Consider the following 19271-nt stretch of genomic DNA (forward strand, 5'->3'; position numbering starts at 1 on the left):
CCCAGAGCCAACACGTTATTGCCGCCTGATGTGCCTGTACCTATGCTGATACTTGGTGTAGAGAGAGGATATGACGTGGGTGCATCGGTCAACGGCTCCTCCTCGGGTGTCAAGTGGGGGTCCTCGATATCTGTGCTGCATCGTGAGGATGGCGCATCTGAGGGAGGAAGAGAATATGTCAGTTGCAAACACCATTACAAGGTGACTGTGCATGCACAATGGTTGCTTGTCACAAAGGACAACTGCCTCACTGAGGCATTGTGATTGGACAAGCGACTTGAACTTCTCATTGGAGATGCCATGACCCTACCTTTATTGGACACTCCCCCAATTTCTTATCCAGAAGACTTTTACTGTTCTCCAAGTCACTTGGCTCTCCATGATCTATGGACCTTGCTCTTTGCTCACATTCCATGTCTAGGCCTTTTCGCTCTAGCCTGAAGAGGATCAGGATGTTCGGCACCCCGCCACCTATTCATGTGCACTCCAGCACATTGTGGACTCTCTTCCCCTCTACGGACAAAGTGCATTCATTGGTTCATCTTCTGCCTGTAACATCAATGCAGTCTTGCCCCCTTGACTCCTCAGGAGAGTAAGGTTGAAATGCCTGTCAGATTGACACATATCAAGCCTTGAGTTACACAGGGATATGTGCCATTTGGCATACACCTGAGTGCCAAGATGAACAGCCATTCTGCAAGACATCTCTACACAGTCCCATGCAAAGTCGGTATTCACCCTTGCAGATTGCAGAAGAGCATTGAACCTTTTATGGTACTGGATCTGTGTGTGGTGCATGACATCATGTCTGCTCACTTTGGCAACAACCTTCATCCAGGCCTTCTTTGTCTGGTGGGGTAGCCTCCTAGTGCCATCCCACAGCATGAGAATATCACACTTGGCACCTACTGCCACCACAAAAGTGTGCAGGCTTATGTAGCCCATATTGTCCACTGGTGATGTCCTCCCACCTGGCGTACCCAGCAGGTGCTTATTGGACTCTCTCCTGGACAGATCATTGAGACTCCTCAATATCTCCTGGCACCTGTCAGGAAGCTAACCTATGCAGGTCTGAAAGCACCCCCTCCCAGGTCCCCATGAGACCTGACACCTGCCATGCTTCAGCTGGCACTGGCAGCCCTATGCCAATATCTGGGCATGTTTCCCATGACCTGGGCCTTAGGTGTGAAATCGCATGTCAGTTGTGATCGAGTTTGGAAGCAGATAACTCATATGCTTCCAGGCCCACGGATCACGCATGCAAAATGTGTGCAAAATTCAGACCCTTGTGTACTGTCTTCATCTTTTCCCATTCTTGTATCTTCAGATTGCTATGTGTGCTAATGTTTTGCCCCTGCAGTATCTGTGGCCTGAATTTTACATTGTCAGAGCAGGCACACGGCAGTCCCGATCTCACGTAAAATGGCGGATGATCACGGTGGGAGGGCGTCTTGATGTCATTTCGCCATCCCACGATATTACTGCTGTTGGGTGCATGCAGAAATCAGAAGTGCTCCCACCGACAGTTATAGGGACAATTAGACTAATTTAAAAGCCAATTAAAATAAATTTTATGTGACCCTTGTGCTTTTCTGCTCAGCTCATGGGCCAGTCAGGCAGGCGGTCTTTACGTTTTTCATGAATTCATGAGAAAAGAAATGGGAGGGTGGGTCCCACACTGAGCCAAGGAGCGGTGCCCAGGCACTGCCAGGGTACTGCCTGAGCATGTCCCTGTATCCCCACTCCGGGGCCTGTACTTACCTGTGAGACCCCGGAGGATTCTCTTTGCCTATTTCACATTGCTTCAGACCTGTTGTAAACCTTGCTGACAGGACGAAGTTGGAGACCCGAATGTGGGGGGACGATACAGCAGGGAGCCCACAAATAATATTGAAATGTATTGAAATGATGTTCCCAAAATTCCTGGCCGTAAACTGCATTATGTCAATGGCAGGGGGCAGGGTCACTCTTGTCACGAGATCTCACCAGTGAGAATCCCATTTTGCATCCATGTTGCCATTTACGCCCATGGCAAGCGGGGGCATAAAATCCCGGCCAAAGTGTATGAATTTCAGTGCCTGTGTGATGTCAGGTATGAAGGTCCTTCATCCCAGTGATTGGCTTATCGAGTCAAATAGCGTTTGTCTTTGATTGTTCGCAATAAACAATGTGTAGATTGTTTAGCACAGTGGGCTAAACAGCTGGCTTGTAATGCAGAGCAAGACCAATAGAGCAGGTTAAATTTCTGTACCGTCCTCCCTGAACTGGCACCCAGAATGTGGTGACTAGGCGCTTTTCACAGTAACTTCGTTGAAGCCTACTTGTGACAATAAGCGATTATTATTATTAATCAATCAGCCCACACTTGCAAAACACAAAAAAATGCTGACTGTCAGGTGTGATTCTGCAATTGGGCAGCACTTGTTGAACAACCCTGAATGTGCTACTAGCTACTCTAACAACCAATTTTAGAACGTAACTCACTTCCACTTGCTAGAATTGACATTCGTTCAAACGCAGGGACCTGTATATCTGCAAACCAAAACGTTGGCCGGAATTCTCTCAGCCCACGCCGGGCCAGAGAATCAGCGGGTCAGGTGCAAATAGCGTGACGCCGCCCCAACACTGATCTCTCAATTCTCTGGAGAGTGGAGAATCAGCGCCATTGGTGCTGGCGCGGACGGTGTGGCGCCAGTCGGGGCCGCGTATAGCGCCCCCCCCCTCCGATTCTCCGCCTGGGATGGGCCGAGCGACCGCAAAAGAAATCCGAGTCCTGCCGGCGCCGTCCACGTGTGGCCTTACCCGGCGGGACCTCAGCATGCATCCATCCGGTGGCGGCCTGCTGGAGGGGAGGCGGGGTCCAACACCGGGGCCGGCCTCCGCTGTGGCCTGGCCCGCAATTGGGGCCTACCAATCGGCGGGCTAGCCTCTCGGGCTGGGGGGCCTCTTTTTCTCCATGCCAGCCCCTGTAGCCCTTTACCATATTGTGTCATGGCCATCAGGGAGAAGGGAGCCACCACGCATGCGCGCAATCGCGCCCCGGTCGCACTGTGCATGCGTGCATTGCCGCCAGTCGCAGCGCGCGTGATCAGACCCGTGGTGCTCATTTGATGCCGGCATCAGCAGATGGAGCTCCGTGGGTTGCTCCAGTGCCGTGCAGGCCTACTGAGGGGCTCGGAATCGCTGCTCCTGAGGGCCTGTTGATGCCGTCGTGAAACTCAACGGCGTTTATGACAGCGACAACACTTAGCCTCAGGATCAGAGAATCCCGCCCATTGTGCTTAAACCTTGTGCCTTTCTCGAATTGCCTGGGAGCTTGGGGAACCTATGGTTCCACCTTTCTTACTCAATGGTAAAGCCTCAGCCAATCAGAGCCGACTTATCAACCGGTCAACATCCTTTTCTCCTGCAGTGTAAATTATTGAAATGTGACATTCTTGCATTCATTCTGATGAGAGAAAGATGAAACCTTTCTCCAACTTATCTTTCTTTTCTGCAACACAAACAAAATTCTCTTTCGTACATTCCTCCCATCCAGCCGTATTTCACACCAACATCAATATTTCCAGGCCTAATCTCTTTTGCTAATATTTACTGATAATAATTGTGCAGATTGGGCTCCTCTTCCATCAGTGCTGAACCCACTTGAGTCCTGCTACTCATGTGGGTGAACCTGGACACTGCAAATTATAAATCTCAGACGGATCTAGCATTGCATAGGCCAAGAGCCCAGCAAGGCAGACTGCCTCCTCCTGACCTCATCGTGCTGTCCCAGGAGCCTTCCAACAGGAGCGATGGCAGAGAGAAGGTCAAGTACCCCGTGATGTCACGTGCTCTGGACGTGTCTTCACATGGAGAGATTCTCCATTTGTAGCTGCCAGCAAGCAGGCAATAGGACTGTGTGAAGAACTGAAGATGGATAATTTTTTTGATAAGGAAGAGAGGGCCAGAGCCACAAACAGGCTAGGATCTCACAAATGAATCTGCGGGAGGCTGTAAATGGTTCATTGAAAGCTGAGTGCTGCACCTTAAACATGTGCTGAGCTTCATTTTGTTCATCTCCATAGTACAAAAGGTCAAGGGCAAGGTACAAATTGGGAGTGGGGTGGAAAACTGAAATGACAGCTGACCGGAAGCACTTAGACATGTTTGTGGACCAAACAGAGAAAACTCCTGCAAAGCAAACACCCAGGCTGCCTTGGGTCTCTCCAATATAAAGGAGATTTAATGGGGTGCAACCCCATCCTTGCCCCATCCTCTCATCTGAAAGGTTGGGCAGGCGCCCGCTGACCAAAGAACAGGTTGTTCTTGTTCCGCAGCCATTTTATGCTTGGAGAGGTGTTAATTGGCTCAGGGTGAAATACTCTGGGCTGGATTCTCCACAGCCCTCCACCAAAATCATGGTTGGTGCAGGGGCGGAGAATCCACTCTCAGGGTGTAATCGGGCCCGGCGCCGGTCCGGTGATTCTCCAGGCTCTGAAAATTGGCGTGACAGTGGAGTACGCCGTGCGGCTGGGGGCCCATTGACAGAGGCCCACCCAGCAAACCTCCGCTCCCGACCGGCCGGGTTCCCGACGGCGTGGAACCAAACACATATTTCCGGTCGGGATGTAGGCGTGGCGGCTGCGGACTCAGTCCGCGGCCGCCCTGATCGGGGGCGGGGTAATTGGGGCCTTATAGGCGGCCGGGGGTTAGATCTGCTCGGTTTGATGTTCAGGCACGCGGCTGATCAGGAGGGGTCTTCCTTTCTCTGTCTGGCTCCACGGTCCGAGTCCGCCATGGAGCAGCGGCTGTCTGCCGTGCACATGCACGGACTCCAAATCGGAAGTGCGGGGGCCCGTATCCGCAGCTAAAGCTACGAGATTCACTCCGGATCCTTCTCTCTGCCATCGCTCCTGTTGGAAGGCTCCTGGGACAGCACGATGAGGTCAGGAGGAGGCAGTCTGCCTTGCTGGGCTCTTGGCCTATGCAATGCTAGATCCGTCTGAGGGGGCACGTATGTCCGGGACAGCGGGTTGTGATCGTTGGGCACTTCCTCCTGAGTTTGAAAATCGCTGTCTTGAGGCATGCCTCCCTTGTAAAGTTGGAATTTTTACAAAGAAAAAATATGATTCACTTTGCTTAATTTTCTGCAGTTCTATACCTCACAGTCAAAAGATTTTAACACAATACCCAGTGTTTACATTATGGTTCCTGTAATCTTCTTCCAAAGTTATGGCAGGTACATAGGAGAAGCCCTACAGAAATTCTACCCCATGACTTGCAAAGAAATTGCATTTTCAACAGGTCAATCCCCCTGCAGGGCATTGAATTAGCTCAACTTTTTAATAGGCATTTCGGGAGTAAAACTCCACCGTTCTTACGCTGGAGTGGGGACATTGTCCCACTTTGGGAGAATCCAACCCTCTGTCCCTGTTTATTGACGAAGTCCTCCTACCTGAGAGATCTGTCACAGCGCCAGGTTTGAGTGGTGGCCACTGCTGGGACTGCGGGCAGTCCTGAAGAAGAAGAGACTATGAAGACTGGACTGACGGTAAGCCCAGGATATCAGCGAAGCCTGGCTGGAAGACTCTAGCAAGGTGGTGTGAGGGGGTTGGTGTCCTGGTTTGAAACTGGGGACGGGTTACAGGGGGTGTATGGCATTGGGGGTGGGACACATTCGATGGGCACAAGGCACCACCAAAGGAGATCCCCCCCCCCCCCACCCCCCCACCTTGCCTGACACCAGCTCGTACAGTAAAATCTGTCAGGTTACTTGTTTGACTTGGGCCTTCCCCTGCTATGGACAAAATAATGTCAGAGGCTGGATGAGGTACTTAGCGCCCATTAATTGGTCATTTAAAGGCCTCATTAGGGCAACACCTCCATCTCCCCGCCCCCCATGAAGTTAGAGACACATTGGGGGGGGGGGGGGGGGGGGTGTCAGGATGCAGCAGACGTGCCGCTCACTACATTTGAGGAGCCCTTCCACCTTAAAACATGCTGGCAGGGAGCTGTAAAATCCAGCCGAATACGGAAATATACTAAATTGAAAGAAGTATAAAGAAATCACTGCTTCAACTGGAAGGAATGTTTGAAGTCCTGGGTGATAGGAAGGGAGGAGGTGACAGGGTAGGTGTTGCATCTCCTGAAATTGCCTGGGAAGGTGCTGTGGGACGGGAGACTGGATGCTGCGGGTGCTTGAGGAGTAGATCAGGGTGTTGCAGAAGGAATGGTCCCTTTGAACAGTTGGAAAGGGACAGGAGGGCGTTATCACAGCCTGGGCTAGGGTGTGATCAATTCCAGCTCCGCTTGACCTGGAGTCACAACACAAGTGAATTAACCAATAATTCTTGGAAAACTACCCAAAGTCTTTGGCCCTTGGCTGCCCAATAATTACAGTCACCAGGTTTGTAAGTTTAAACATAATTACTGTTTATTTATAACAAGAAATATAATTTAAAAAGGCAGCAAATATAACTGGTTAACTATTATCTAATTCCTAATTCCCTGCTTTAACTCCCACCCCCTCTACACGCACACACGCACAAGACAGCCACACAGAGGGGAAAAAAGGTTTAAAAAAAACATAAATAAAAGGAAAAAAAGAGTCTTTGTTTTCAGCACCTTACTCCTCTTGAAACTTTGCTTTCAGTCCAAGGTTTTTACTGTAAATTCATTCAGGCCTCTGTAGTTGTAGAGGTCAAAAATACAACAGTCACAGCCTTTCTGGAGAGAGAGAGAAGATCTTGGTCTTTGTGTGCAGCCTGTGATAGTTTTCCTGCCGATTCATTCATTCAGATTCTCTGCAGTTCCAGGAATACAGGACTCACAGCCTTTCTGGAGAAAACAGAGGAGAGAGAGAGTCGTTCCGGTGCTTCCAGGAGTCAAACTGAGCTTCTTGGGACTCTGAAAATCATTCCACTGGGACAGGATCCAATCACTACCTGTTACTGGGCAGAGTACAGTCTTTTGGCCCTCAGCACTCAGCCAATTAATCAAACCGAGACCGCCTCCGTCACGCTCTCTGATGGCTGAAAGATCTGAAGCTCCTGTTTAAACTAGCAGAGACTAGAAAAGTGTTCTCCCTTGTAACTTCTGAATTCTTCACTTTCTCTCCTGCTTGATTTAAAGATACATGTCCATCAATCAGCCATGCATCAAAAATGCTAACGGAAAAATAAAAGAAAGGAGAAACAAGGGAACAAACAGGAAGGACCCTTACAAAGGGAAGATGTGTTTGGTGGTGGCATTACAGTGGAGGTGGTGGAAATGGCAGACAATAAATCCTTGAATGTGGAGCAGGTCAGCTGGAAGGTGAGGACAAGGGAAACCCTCTCCTAGCTTTGGGAGGGAGAGGAAGGAGTGAGGGAGGAAATGCAGAAAATGGGAGTGAAACAGTTGAAGGCCCTGTCAATCTTAATGGAGGGGAATCGTTGGTAGCAGGGGCAAAGGGACATATTACTGCATCATTATGCAGTGGGTAACATTGTCAGAACAAATGCAAAGGAGATAAACTGGGAAAAATGAATTGAGTCCTTACTGGAACGAATGTGCAGATTGAGTTACAGACCTATATAAATTCTTACATCCACATGCGGTTGCTTTTTTTCAATGCTGCATCAACTCTTTACGCTGTCAATGGGCTTCTGCTAGGTTTCGAGGTCGGCAGTTCTAACTGGAGTGGTGGAAAAATGGAAGGTGGGGCTACAGTAATATGTGTGCCTGAGGTTTATATAAAACACAATTCTCTTTGCCACATATATATTCTTATTTATTAAATATTATCTGGCTGTGTGCAATAAAGTTAAATAGTTGCTGACTATTATAGCTACATAGTTAGAAGATGTAGAATGTTTTCAGTGAGTGGGAGGGGGCATGTGATCGATTGTTGAATGAAGCTTGTTGAACGCTGCAATCAATCATACACCTAACCCCGTGTGTTGAAAACAGGCCAGCTTCTCTTGAAAGGAGGTTGTGATATTGCAGCTCTTTCACTATCCCTGTTCAGAAGCTCAGTTTCTGCATTTAATCTTTTAACATTGGTTAAAATGGAAAGTGCAGTCTCTGCTGTTCCGTTCAGAATTCAGAGCTTGCACGCAAGGCCATTGCTTACACGTGGGGGATTGGCAGCTTATTCATTCTAGTTGTCCACTTCGTAAATTTGCCATGAATTTAGCTCAGTAAGCCACACCCTGTATGATTGGAGGCTGCATATCTCATTTTATTTCAGTGTTTTAGTGAAATGAGTGTACACAGTTGACTGAAACAGTTCCTTCACAACTCGTGGTAAGATTTTCAAAATGCACTAGGTGAAGATGGCTACCTTGTCGGCCTGGTATGTGATATGAGGGACAAATGCACATGGCCATGTTTTCTTACTTAATTGCTTCCTTGTTCAATTTATTTCCAGGATGATCTCCTTGAATATTCTCAGGAGGTTACATTCTGGATGTCTCCCCTGTTGATAGGTCACAAGAGTAAACAATAATAATGAATTTTTCAAGTATCCTTGGAATGGGCCAATTGAGAATTTCCTTCGGTACTGTAGTTATTGTCACAATATTACTTGTGCAATGACAGCAAGAGGTGATGCTGCTCAGGTTAACAGGTCACTACCCTGGGCTGAGTTCTTCAAGTCGGCTATTTTCTTTCTCAACTTTATGTGGCTTACTTTGGGCCTTCACTCTCCCATAGGCAAGCTTTCTCTCTGCCTGCTTCCCCATTCCTTCTCCCACCCACAACCTCCATTGTGCTTTAATCTGCCTGAAATCTTGGTAAATTGAGATGAAGTGGAACACCATTCTACTTGGCTAATGGCTATATCATCTGCCCTCACATGATCTTTCACAACTTAGAAGGCGATAAAATAAACACTTCACTAGACCATGGCCTGCACACTGCCAAACAGATATATTAAACAGTAAATGGATGTGGCACACTGCAGATTTACAGTAGTTACAGGCTTAAATATCTCTCCTCGAAAGGTAGAAAAATAAGGGTCACATCTCCTGCAATAAACCGCAATATAAAAAGGACTGGATAGAGTCCTTGAATATTAATCTTTATCAATGGCTTTGTTGTTGGCTGTCCAAAGAGCCTTTCTCTGTCATATTTATCTTTCTCCAATGGTTTCCGACAAACAGCTTAATCTTGGCAAGATCGGGTAAGAAATAATTTTCAAAGGATGCTGTGAGACATCCAAAATTTAAAACCATGTATTTTGAACTCAAAAAGAGCTGCCAATTTAATGAATAAATAAAGTGCCTGAATTTGAATTGAATGGCTAGTTTCTCAGTCACATGACCAGGCATAACTGGTCTATGCACAAGCAAAATATTGGTGATGAGTAATAAAAACAGAAAATGTTGGAAGTATTCAGCAGAACTCAGAGGTCACCGGCCTGAACTGTTAACTCTAGGTGCAATTTAGCAGGAAATTTTCTGTTATTTTGGAAGCGATTGGAGGGATTTTTCTTGACGGCCGCATTGGCAAGATCATGGCCCACTTCTAATGGCACATTAGTGTTGGAAATGGGCTCCCACGGGATTCTCACCATTACTGTTTGTCACACCATCTGATTCATCAGACTCGCACCTCAGCATCTCACCGCTAACAAGGGGCAGCTGCTTTTCAACGCTCTCTCATCACTCACTCCCAGTCAACACACAAGAGTGGCAACATGCAGACCTACTCCTTGCTTTGGCGATGCCAACCTCACAAGGCTTCTCAATGCTGTGGATGCGAGATGTGTAATCCTGTTCCCCTGAGGGGGTTAGAGGACCAGCGACAGGGTCACCAATGCCACCTGGGAGTCAGTGGCAGCAGCTGTCAGTGCGGGCAGCATGACCAGGAGGACAAGCATCCAATGTGGTAAGAAAATAAACGACCTCCACTGAGTTGCAACGGTAAATTACCACCTCTCTCCTGGCATCAGTTCCGCCTGCCACCTCTCAAAATCCGAAACCCCCACCGTACCCCCGCCCTAATCACTGGCGATACTTCGCACCCCTGACACATCCAATCTTTGTGCTTGTTCCTCAGCTCCCCCTAGCACCCACCAGCACAACCTCTTCAGATCCAGTTGCAGTGCCCACAATGCCACCTACTATAGACCCCCCCTGATCCATCAAGCACACGACTCACAATGCCCTCTCTTTATCCCTGGGGATAAGATGGCCCATAATAGGTGGGAGAGGGCAAAGACGGGGGTGGGCTGCAGAGACCAGAGATCCGATTCCTCATCCCTTATGAGGAATAGACCCTGGAGATTGCGGGATTGATCGGAGAGAGAGAGCCGTCACCGACAGGGAGGCTGGCCTGTGCTGCAGAGGTTAGGATCCATTGCCCCTTCACTTTGATGACCTCTCTCAAGTGAGTTGTTTATGTCAGACTAAATTATCCTTCCCTATCTCTGACCAGATGTCCATTCTCTTTCAGAATTTCCATCTGATGGGGCCTGGACATCCGGAATCATCCTGAGCCACCCAAGGGAACACCTAGGAGGAGAGTTCCGAGGAGACCATCGGGAAATCGCCACAGCTATCACCCGTACTTCCACCAGCACAGAGACACCCACACCTCAGTGGGTGACATTAATGGACAAGCTACTGGGGCACAATCTGCTGAGCACCGTTGCTGATACACGTTAGGTGGAGGCAGGAACATCCAGGGGAGATAGCAGTCAGACCTCTGCTTGATCCCAGGAGTCTGCTGGGTCCCAGTCAGATGGTGAGCCTCTGGACAAGGTTATCCCAGAGCTGATGCAGACAGTAAGACATGGCTGTGAGATTGAGCAGGCGATATCAGGGACATTCAAGTGAGTATAAAGCCAATTGGAGGAGTCCCAAAGGCTATGGGTGCAGGAGTCAATAACAAAAATATGTGGCACCGAGGCCAATACTGTAGGGTGGTGACCATTGTGGGAAGCCTGGAGCATGAGGTCAGCGTCTTCAGTGATGGTGTCCAAGGTATGGATCAGCCTGTGATGACCATGGCTGAGGGCCTCGACATCATATCCCAGTCACTGATGGACATGTCCCAGATGCAGGTAGACATTGTTGGTGCTCTGCAGAGCATGGCCCAGTCACTGAGGAGAATCGCTGCCGGCGTCGACATCATGGTGCGGACAATGGGGAGGTGCCAGGACTGGCAGATCCCGATGATGCAGAGGCCTCTGGAGCTCACTCAAGCTGCCCCTCCTTCCCATGGAAACCCCAGGCTTGACAGGCACCGTCAGGGAGGAGGAAGTGCTGGAGGCTCACCCAGTGCCTGCCGCCAAGGAGACGATGGTGGTCTCCAGTTCTGATTCCCCCGCTCCTGACACCGGCACATCTCAAGGGCAGCAGGCAGAACACTGTGGCACGGTGATGCCAGTGACACCAGTAATTTGGCTGGGGCCCTCCTCCAGAGGCATCAAGGGCATCAAAGGCCACAGGATGTGAAAAGCAACAGGCTGCTTCCACCTCTGGGGCGGGATTCTCCGACCCCACGCAGGGTCGGAGAATCGGCCGGCAGCGGCGTTATTTCCACTCCCGCAGGGTTTTTAAATCTCCCACCGGCCAAAAACCAGCGTTGTGCAAATCCCGCCGGCAGCCTCTGAAAACAGCTGGCGCCGGCGGGATTTCATTTTTTTTTAGTGTCCACAAATCTCCGGCCCGGATGGGCCGAAGTCCCGCCGACGTGGCCACGGGTCACGTCGGCGAAAATCACAGTTGCTTTAAAACGGCGTCAACCATTGATGATGGTTGACGCCGTTCAGTGTCGGGGGGGGGGGGGGGGGGGGGGTTGCGGCATGGGGGGGGGGGGTTGCGGCATGGGGGGGGGGGTTGCGGCATCGGGGGGGTGGGTTGCGGCATCGGGGGGGTGAGTTGCGGCATCGGGGGGTGGGTTGCGGCATCCGGTGGGTTGCGGCATCCGGGGGGTGGGTTGCGGCATCGGGGGGGGGCATCGGGGGGGGGGGGGGGGTGGGTTGCGGTATCGGGGGGGTGGGTTGCGGCATTGGGGGGGGGCATGGGGGGGGGGGGGGTGGGTTGCGGTATCCGGGGGGTGGGTTGCGGCATCGTGGGGTGGGTTGCGGCATCCGGGGGGTTGCGGCATCCGGGGGGGGGGGCATCGGGGGGGGGTTGCGGCATCGGGGGATCGGGGGGGGGGTTGCGGCATTGGGGGGGGGCATCGGGGGGGGGGTTTGGGGGCAGCGGCGTGCAGAGAGGGGGGGCTACGGATGCCCTGGGCCAACGCACCGTCGCCCCCCCCTCTGTATGCCGCTGCCCCCTACCCCAACCACCCCCCCTCACCACCCCTACCTCCCTCCAACGCCCCTACCCCCCTCCCCACCACCCCTACCCCTCTCCCCACCACCCCTACCCCCCTCCAACGCCGCCCCCCATCTCTCGCAACACCGCAACCCCCCACCCTCAATGCTGCAACCCCCCCCCCCCCCCAATGCCGGAACCCCCCCCCCCCAATGCCGGAACCCCCCCCCCCCCAATGCCGGAACCCCCCCCCCCCCCCCAATGCCGGAACCCCCCCCCCCCATGCCGGAACCCCCCCCCCCAATGCCGGAACCCCCCCCCCCAAATGCCGGGTCTGTCTCTCTCCTCCTCCTCCAAAAAACAAAAAACGCCGGGTCTCACCACTTCCGCAGCTGGTGAAACTGACGCGTATCGCGTCAGTCAGCTGCTGGCCCTTCCGGGAACGGAGATTGCCAGCTTAAAAGAAGGCCCGGACGCCGGAGTCATGCACACCGCTTTTTCCCGCCGGAAATGGGCGTCACGTCGGTCCGCGGAGAATTTCGCCCCTGATGTGCATCCTGGTCATAGCAGTAGAACACTAGGGGCAGCACGGTAGCATGGTGGTTAGCATAAATGCTTCACAGCTCCAGGGTCCCAGGTTCGATTCCCGGCTGGGTCACTGTCTGTGCGGAGTCTGCACGTCCTCCCCGTGTGTGCGTGGGTTTTCTCCGGGTGCTCCGGTTTCCTCCCACAGTCCAAAGATGTGCGGGTTAGGTGGATTGGCCATGCTAAATTGCCCGTAGTGTCCTAAAAAGTAAGGTTAAGGGGTTGGGTTACGGGTATAGGGTGGATACGTGGGTTTGAGTAGGGTGATCATTGCTCAGCACAACATTGAGGGCCGAAGGGCCTGTTCTATGTTCTATGTTCTAACACGGAAGATCAGGAAGATTGAGGATCACTGAGTGAGCATTGGGGGGGGGGAGGGGGAGGGGGAGGGGTAGGGATTACAACCTCTAGCTAGGGGGAGTGGAAATGTCCAATGTTCATCATTAATAGATGTTACACCTGATACATGTTAAGTCTCTATCACATTAATATTCACGAGGCGGCTGCCTGCACCCCTACCTCCTTTTGCCCTCTGCTGCCCCCTGCCCCCCGGGCAGAGAAAAAACGCCCCCAATGCAGACTCCATTCAGAGGATGGGTGTGAGCATACTGTCAACAGAAAGACTTTGGAATAAACTGAGGAGCACCAGAGCTTACCTCGCAGCAAGTAATCATCGCTCTCCTGCCTTGTATGTTTACCCGCTGACAGTGCTGACACAGGTCTAGGGTGATGGTACACAGGGAATAGAAGAGTCGGGGATGGGCGGGGGCGGGGCTGGGTGAGGGTCGGGGAATGGGGGAGAAGGAGGGGAATGGGGGAAGGAGGCGTATGACATAAAGGAGAAAAATAGGGGTTGAAGGAGGTGAGCTGATGGACAAAGCAGATGAGGGTAAAGGTCTTCATGGTCCACTGGGCCTCATTATATCAGGTCTCCGCCTCTGTCTATGGCCTCTGCACTGGTGTCATCAGCCAGGACCTCAGCGGATACTCATCATAAGAGCTAACCTGGCAAACTGCGGTGATCCTCCAAGACGTCGGGGATCTTCGAATGTCCCAGGATGTAGCTGTCATGCACGCTGCCTCGAAAGCATCACATACGTGCATAGTCCGGAGCTGGTGGTCGCACACAATCTGAACAATCCCTTCCTGTCGATGAAGGGCACTCCCTGATGGGAGTGGCAATATCCAATGTTCATCAAGGCGGCATGAATGCCATCAATTACCCTTAGACCTGGGGCATTCTGAGATGGCGGAGAATCCTGCTGCCCAGACATCTTGGTGGGGTAGGTCCAGCTCAAAATTGATATTGTCTGCTGCCTAGGCATATACTCAAGGACGCAGTTGTTGCCTGTAGCTTGTGAAATGCTGCACAAGTCTCCGCTCGAGCCCTGGAATGAACCGGTTGCATAAATGGTCAGGGCTGCGACGAACCTCACGGCCACCAGGAGTGGATGTCCTCTTCCTCCATGGGCTGCCAAGTCCACGGGAGCATGGAACAGGTGCTGCACCGTCTTTTTGCCAAGACGGAACCTCCTGCGGCACATGCTGTCCTGCACATGCTGGCTGAGCACAAGAGCTGCCAACCTCCGATTGGCCAATAGCTCTCGATAGAGAAAACTTTCGTCTGTGGTCTTGATTCCAGGGGATGACCTGTAATTGGTTGATTGACGTGTGTTTAGGGGAGTCTTACCGATATGAGGCAGCAAGGGTCTTTCACCAGCTCTCCAGCCAGCAGGCGAGATCCCGACACTCAAACTGCTACCAGGTGAACGGGGGTGTGGCACGGCTGGTAGATGTCGGGAGAGGCCTCATCCGGAAACAGCTGGCTCGTCATGACTCACGAGATCTCATTTGGATGGGATCAGTATTTGGCATTTCTGTACATTTAAGTGAATAACTAGTCCCATTAGTCTCACCTGGTCTACCCGAGGCATTGGGATCTGACCACTTCACCTGGGAGACCTTAGGCGAGCGCCGTTCAGTACTTGTCCCCACAAACTGGGATCAGGCGGAAGAGCACTTGTGGTTTCTCCCAGTGGACAGGAGACACTGACAGAGGTTGACCTCTGGGCAGGGTGGCACCCTGGTACTACTGGTGCCACCTGGGCACCGTGAGCTTGGCTCCCTGGCAGTGTCACCTGGGTGCTATCCTGGGACTGCCAAGCTGCCCAGGTGGCACTGCCAGGCTGGCAGGGACATTGCAAGGCTGGCATTGTGCCCTCACCAGAGATCAGGTCTGGGGAGTGCCCTGTCCATGTCAGGTGGTATGCGGGGGGGAGGGGGAGCCCAGGAGGATGAGAAAGAAAAGCCATGGAAAGAAAAGCCTTTTCTTTCTTTTCTTAACGCTAACTAACCCTTGAGTCACTCCAAGAGAGGGTGATAATTAGTGCTGATTTCTGGACGGATTTGGGCTGGGAACTGATTAGAGCTACATTCTTACCTGTCCAAATTCAGATAACTGAACCGCCGTTATAGACTGCAAGGAGATCATCACCTCATTTTCCTGGGCTGGACTCACAAGCAGATCCCAGGGGCAAAAGAAATCTACACAGGTTAGTGCACAAACAGGACTGTACTCCCAATCTGAGCCAGATTGAATGCATCCTCATACAAAAAGATCCAGTCGCTTTGGAGTACACACCCAATAGTTAACCCACTGTAAATCTTTATAAAGGAAAATTGATTTTTATGTCATACTCAATTATGGTTTGTCTATAGGAAATATGTTAATGATTCTCTGCTAAAGTGCACAATTCCCATTAATTGTTCCTGTCCATGTGTGAAGCATATTGAACGGTATTGCGGTTGTAGCTTCAAATGGTATCTCGAAAACTTTCCCCAAATTAACATTGGCAGTTATTACTATTATAATTGAAGATCTTGAAAATTCCTTCAAAAATATTTTGGCTGAACAAAACTTTGTGGCATCTCATCAGCCTCTCAAAATTCCAGTCACTTTAGGATGTGGTGGAGTTTACAGATGGGTAGAAGCAATTAATAGTAATTGGCTTCCACACGTCAACACATAAAGGCACTGTTCCAAATGTTTCGCAAAGAGTTAATGGACCATAAGCTCATGGGGAGATAGACAATGGTGAGCAGTGATTACTAAAAAATACACTGAGTGGAGTTGGACCACATAACTGATGACCTCATGTCGTCTATCTTTATGAGTGTTTCTTTTCTAGTAATCAATCAAGGCAGTCCCAACATTATTTTTTAAAATCCTTATGGGTCAAAATCTCACCACATGATATTAGTAACCAGCATCAACGTGCATGTACGAAATTCCTTTGTTCCTTATTTTAACAACAGCACTAATTAGTTTCTATAATGAGAATGTGTTCGTCAAAGTAAAGGAACTTCGCTTAAACATATTAACCCGTTCATTTCTAATATTGCACAGTGCGATTTGATTATGCTGCTGACAGCCCCAAGTGAGTGACAGTGCTGGCCTGGCCTGCTGAGTTTTTAGCTTTCATTCCTCACGCAGTGACATTGAAACATACATTTTCGGTGATAAAGCTGCTCAGAATCTTAGGAACAGCATTTTTACGATAATGACCATGAAGCGTAAAAACAATTACTCAAAATGTTATTTTAAATAATCAAAACCATAAACATTGGGAGGTGAAACTTGGCTTAGCGTGCATCTGTCATCTGTTGTAGCTCCCATCCGACATTCAGCCCCTAAGGGTCACCCCATTACTTGTGCTTACTCGATCTTCTTCTTTTTCTTCAATTCTCTCCTCAGTTTTCTCCTCTACGTTTACCTTCAGTTGACTTTATATCTAGTTATCCCAATCTAATTTATCTAGTCCAACCTTTCCCACCCCCTGTAAAATAGAAGAGTGAATAACTTTTTTCACCTGCTTGTCATGAACGATTGGGTTGATTCTGCGGTCCCCCAGCCGCATGTTTCTCAGTGCTGCATCATTCGCTGGTGGCGGTATTCCCTCTTCTCGCCGTTATAAATAGGATTTCCCGTTGAATCCACCCCATGCCACCGGGAAACCCAGGGGTAGGAGTGCACTTCCAGCAGGAAAAGAGAATCCCAACGGCTGGAGAATTCTGGCCACTGATTCAATGGATGTCATCTTAAAGCAATTGAATCTTTGGTTGGCTAAAAATGATTTCAATGGCTGTTTTTTGGGCAGTTCAAAGTTCAAGGCGTACAGGTCATCAACAGTGCCTATATTATAGATACAAGCAGGCCAATAATTGTACTCAAAATAAATTCAAACTTAAAAGGGAAATGTCAGAAGAATCAATTCACTAGCATCCCCCAGAATCTGATTGCAGCTCCCTACACTAAATTACTTATTTTTGGAAACGGTGGCTTATTTTGCATCCCCCATGCCCTTTTCTATGATGAATTTATTTCTCTCCATCTGCCTTTTCTGACTTAGAGGAGATGGGGAAAATCTGTTTCAACGCATATTAAATTAAATGGATGATCCAATCAACTGACTCAGTCTAAGGACACTGGTGGAGTAAGGAATATGAAAGAGCATTCTATGTGATTGACAAGATTTCATTTTTGTTCATATTTACAATCATATTACTATTTCAGAGTGAAATTCTTCGTAGAATAATAGACATGTGTGGAGGGAATAAATAGCTGTAATCCAATCAAAGACAGTGGAGTTAGCCAGGACAAGAGTCTCCAGCCATGAATATCACCTGCGATTAGATTAAGTATTGCACTTATTTCTTCCAACTATTAATACTATTAAAATTTTCTCATCTTGTGCACTGAGGGCTGTCACAAGATTGAGCCTGGGTGATGACGAATACATCACAGTTTGCCGAAACATAGCCTGATGATATAAAACCTCACATGACTGGCCTTGTTGGGTTGCCTGTGAAACTTCTCTTTACATGACCTGGGTGGGTGAGGTGTTGTGGAGAGTTGGCACGCATAGTGGCTGCATGGGGTGGAAAATGGGGGTGGGGCAGGGGTTGGTGCGGTTGGGATTGTGGGGAGGTAGGTTTGGTAAGTGTAGACCTGGATCAGTCAAAATAACGTTCACACATCAGATAAGGTTTTATCGACAGAAATAAAACAACTTGTATTAAAAGCATATTAAATAAGGTTGTATGTATTTGAAGTTTCCTCAGTGAACAACCCTTGTGTTGCATGCATTTCATTTCTGTGCCATTTAACATGGAAAGGTTATAACCAATGCAGATTATTTTTGTCATAGCGTGTACTTTGAAATCTGCAGTGAATAATCATCCCTTCAAACAGTTAAATAGTGTGCGACACTGTGGTTCCTTTTAAGATTTTTTCCCACATTATTTGGCTACTCCTTTCATTGAGTCGCAGCCCCTCCGTTGCTTGAGCCCTACCAAGTAGAGTGAACCATGTGCGACAGGCAGTGTGGAGGGACGGTGCGGCAGATGTGGGGCGCTTAGAGCCCTGTCAGGAAGGAATGATTAATGAAGGCTTGCCCCTACTGAATGTAACCTTTGGAGAGCTGAGCAGGGCATCTGTGGAACTGTCAGGACTCCGACAAGGACAGAGCTGAACAACCAATTATTTAGCCATCACTAAGGTGGGTTGTCAGCTTAATCGGAGGCACTGAGTAAGGCAAGGACAGGGAAATTTCTCCTTTACATGTTTTAGTACAAAGATGGCTTTAACACTTTCAAAACTGAATTCCTGATGAATCCTTTTAACTAAACAGCATATTTCTCTGACAAATTATGATAATGTTAAAAAATATAGAACGTCACTCCAGGGGCTTATCTGGGTTGTAATACTAGGCTGTCAGAAATGGATTTAGGCAATAATTTCTGCATGTTCCCTAATTCCAGCCCAAAAATTCACTTCGAAGTATCAAGTAATATTAATCTGTAATACAGGATGCACAACAGTTTTGGCCTTCATGTTATTTCTGAAATGGAATTAAAAGTTAGGTTAATTTTATAAAAGATGCAACATTTTAATGCAGCCATCATACAATTCACATTTTTCTCAGACATGGCAAATGCTGATTGTTTTGATGTTTTGGTTGTTGGACCGTTCAAGTGGAGCTGTTTTTTTTTTAGAGGAGAGGGGCACAGGAGTGTTTGTGTAGAGATTGGGGGGAAAGCAAGGAGATTGTGCACTTGCATGTGAATGCAGATTGGAAATTTCAACAATTCTCCTGAACAGAGAATTTGGGTCGTAAACGTTGCTTGTTTTGTTGGTGGAGAAAATTAAATGACTCCTGGGACTATGATGGAGAATAGTTATGGATTATGTAGAGGGATGTGTGCTGCAGATTAGTGATGTACGTTCAAGTGCAGAGACATCTTGGAAACCTGAAGGTGTATGTGTACAGATATCTGGTAGGATCCGATTTAGGATTAATTGTGATTTGCTATGTGGACAAATAGTTCAGGATTAAGGGAGAAAATCAACAGAAAAAGCAGAAGTAAACCTGACAACAATTCCGCTTTTCACCG

Source organism: Scyliorhinus canicula, chromosome 1 (assembly GCF_902713615.1).
Source record: "Scyliorhinus canicula chromosome 1, sScyCan1.1, whole genome shotgun sequence".
Taxonomy (NCBI): Eukaryota; Metazoa; Chordata; class Chondrichthyes; order Carcharhiniformes; family Scyliorhinidae; genus Scyliorhinus; species Scyliorhinus canicula.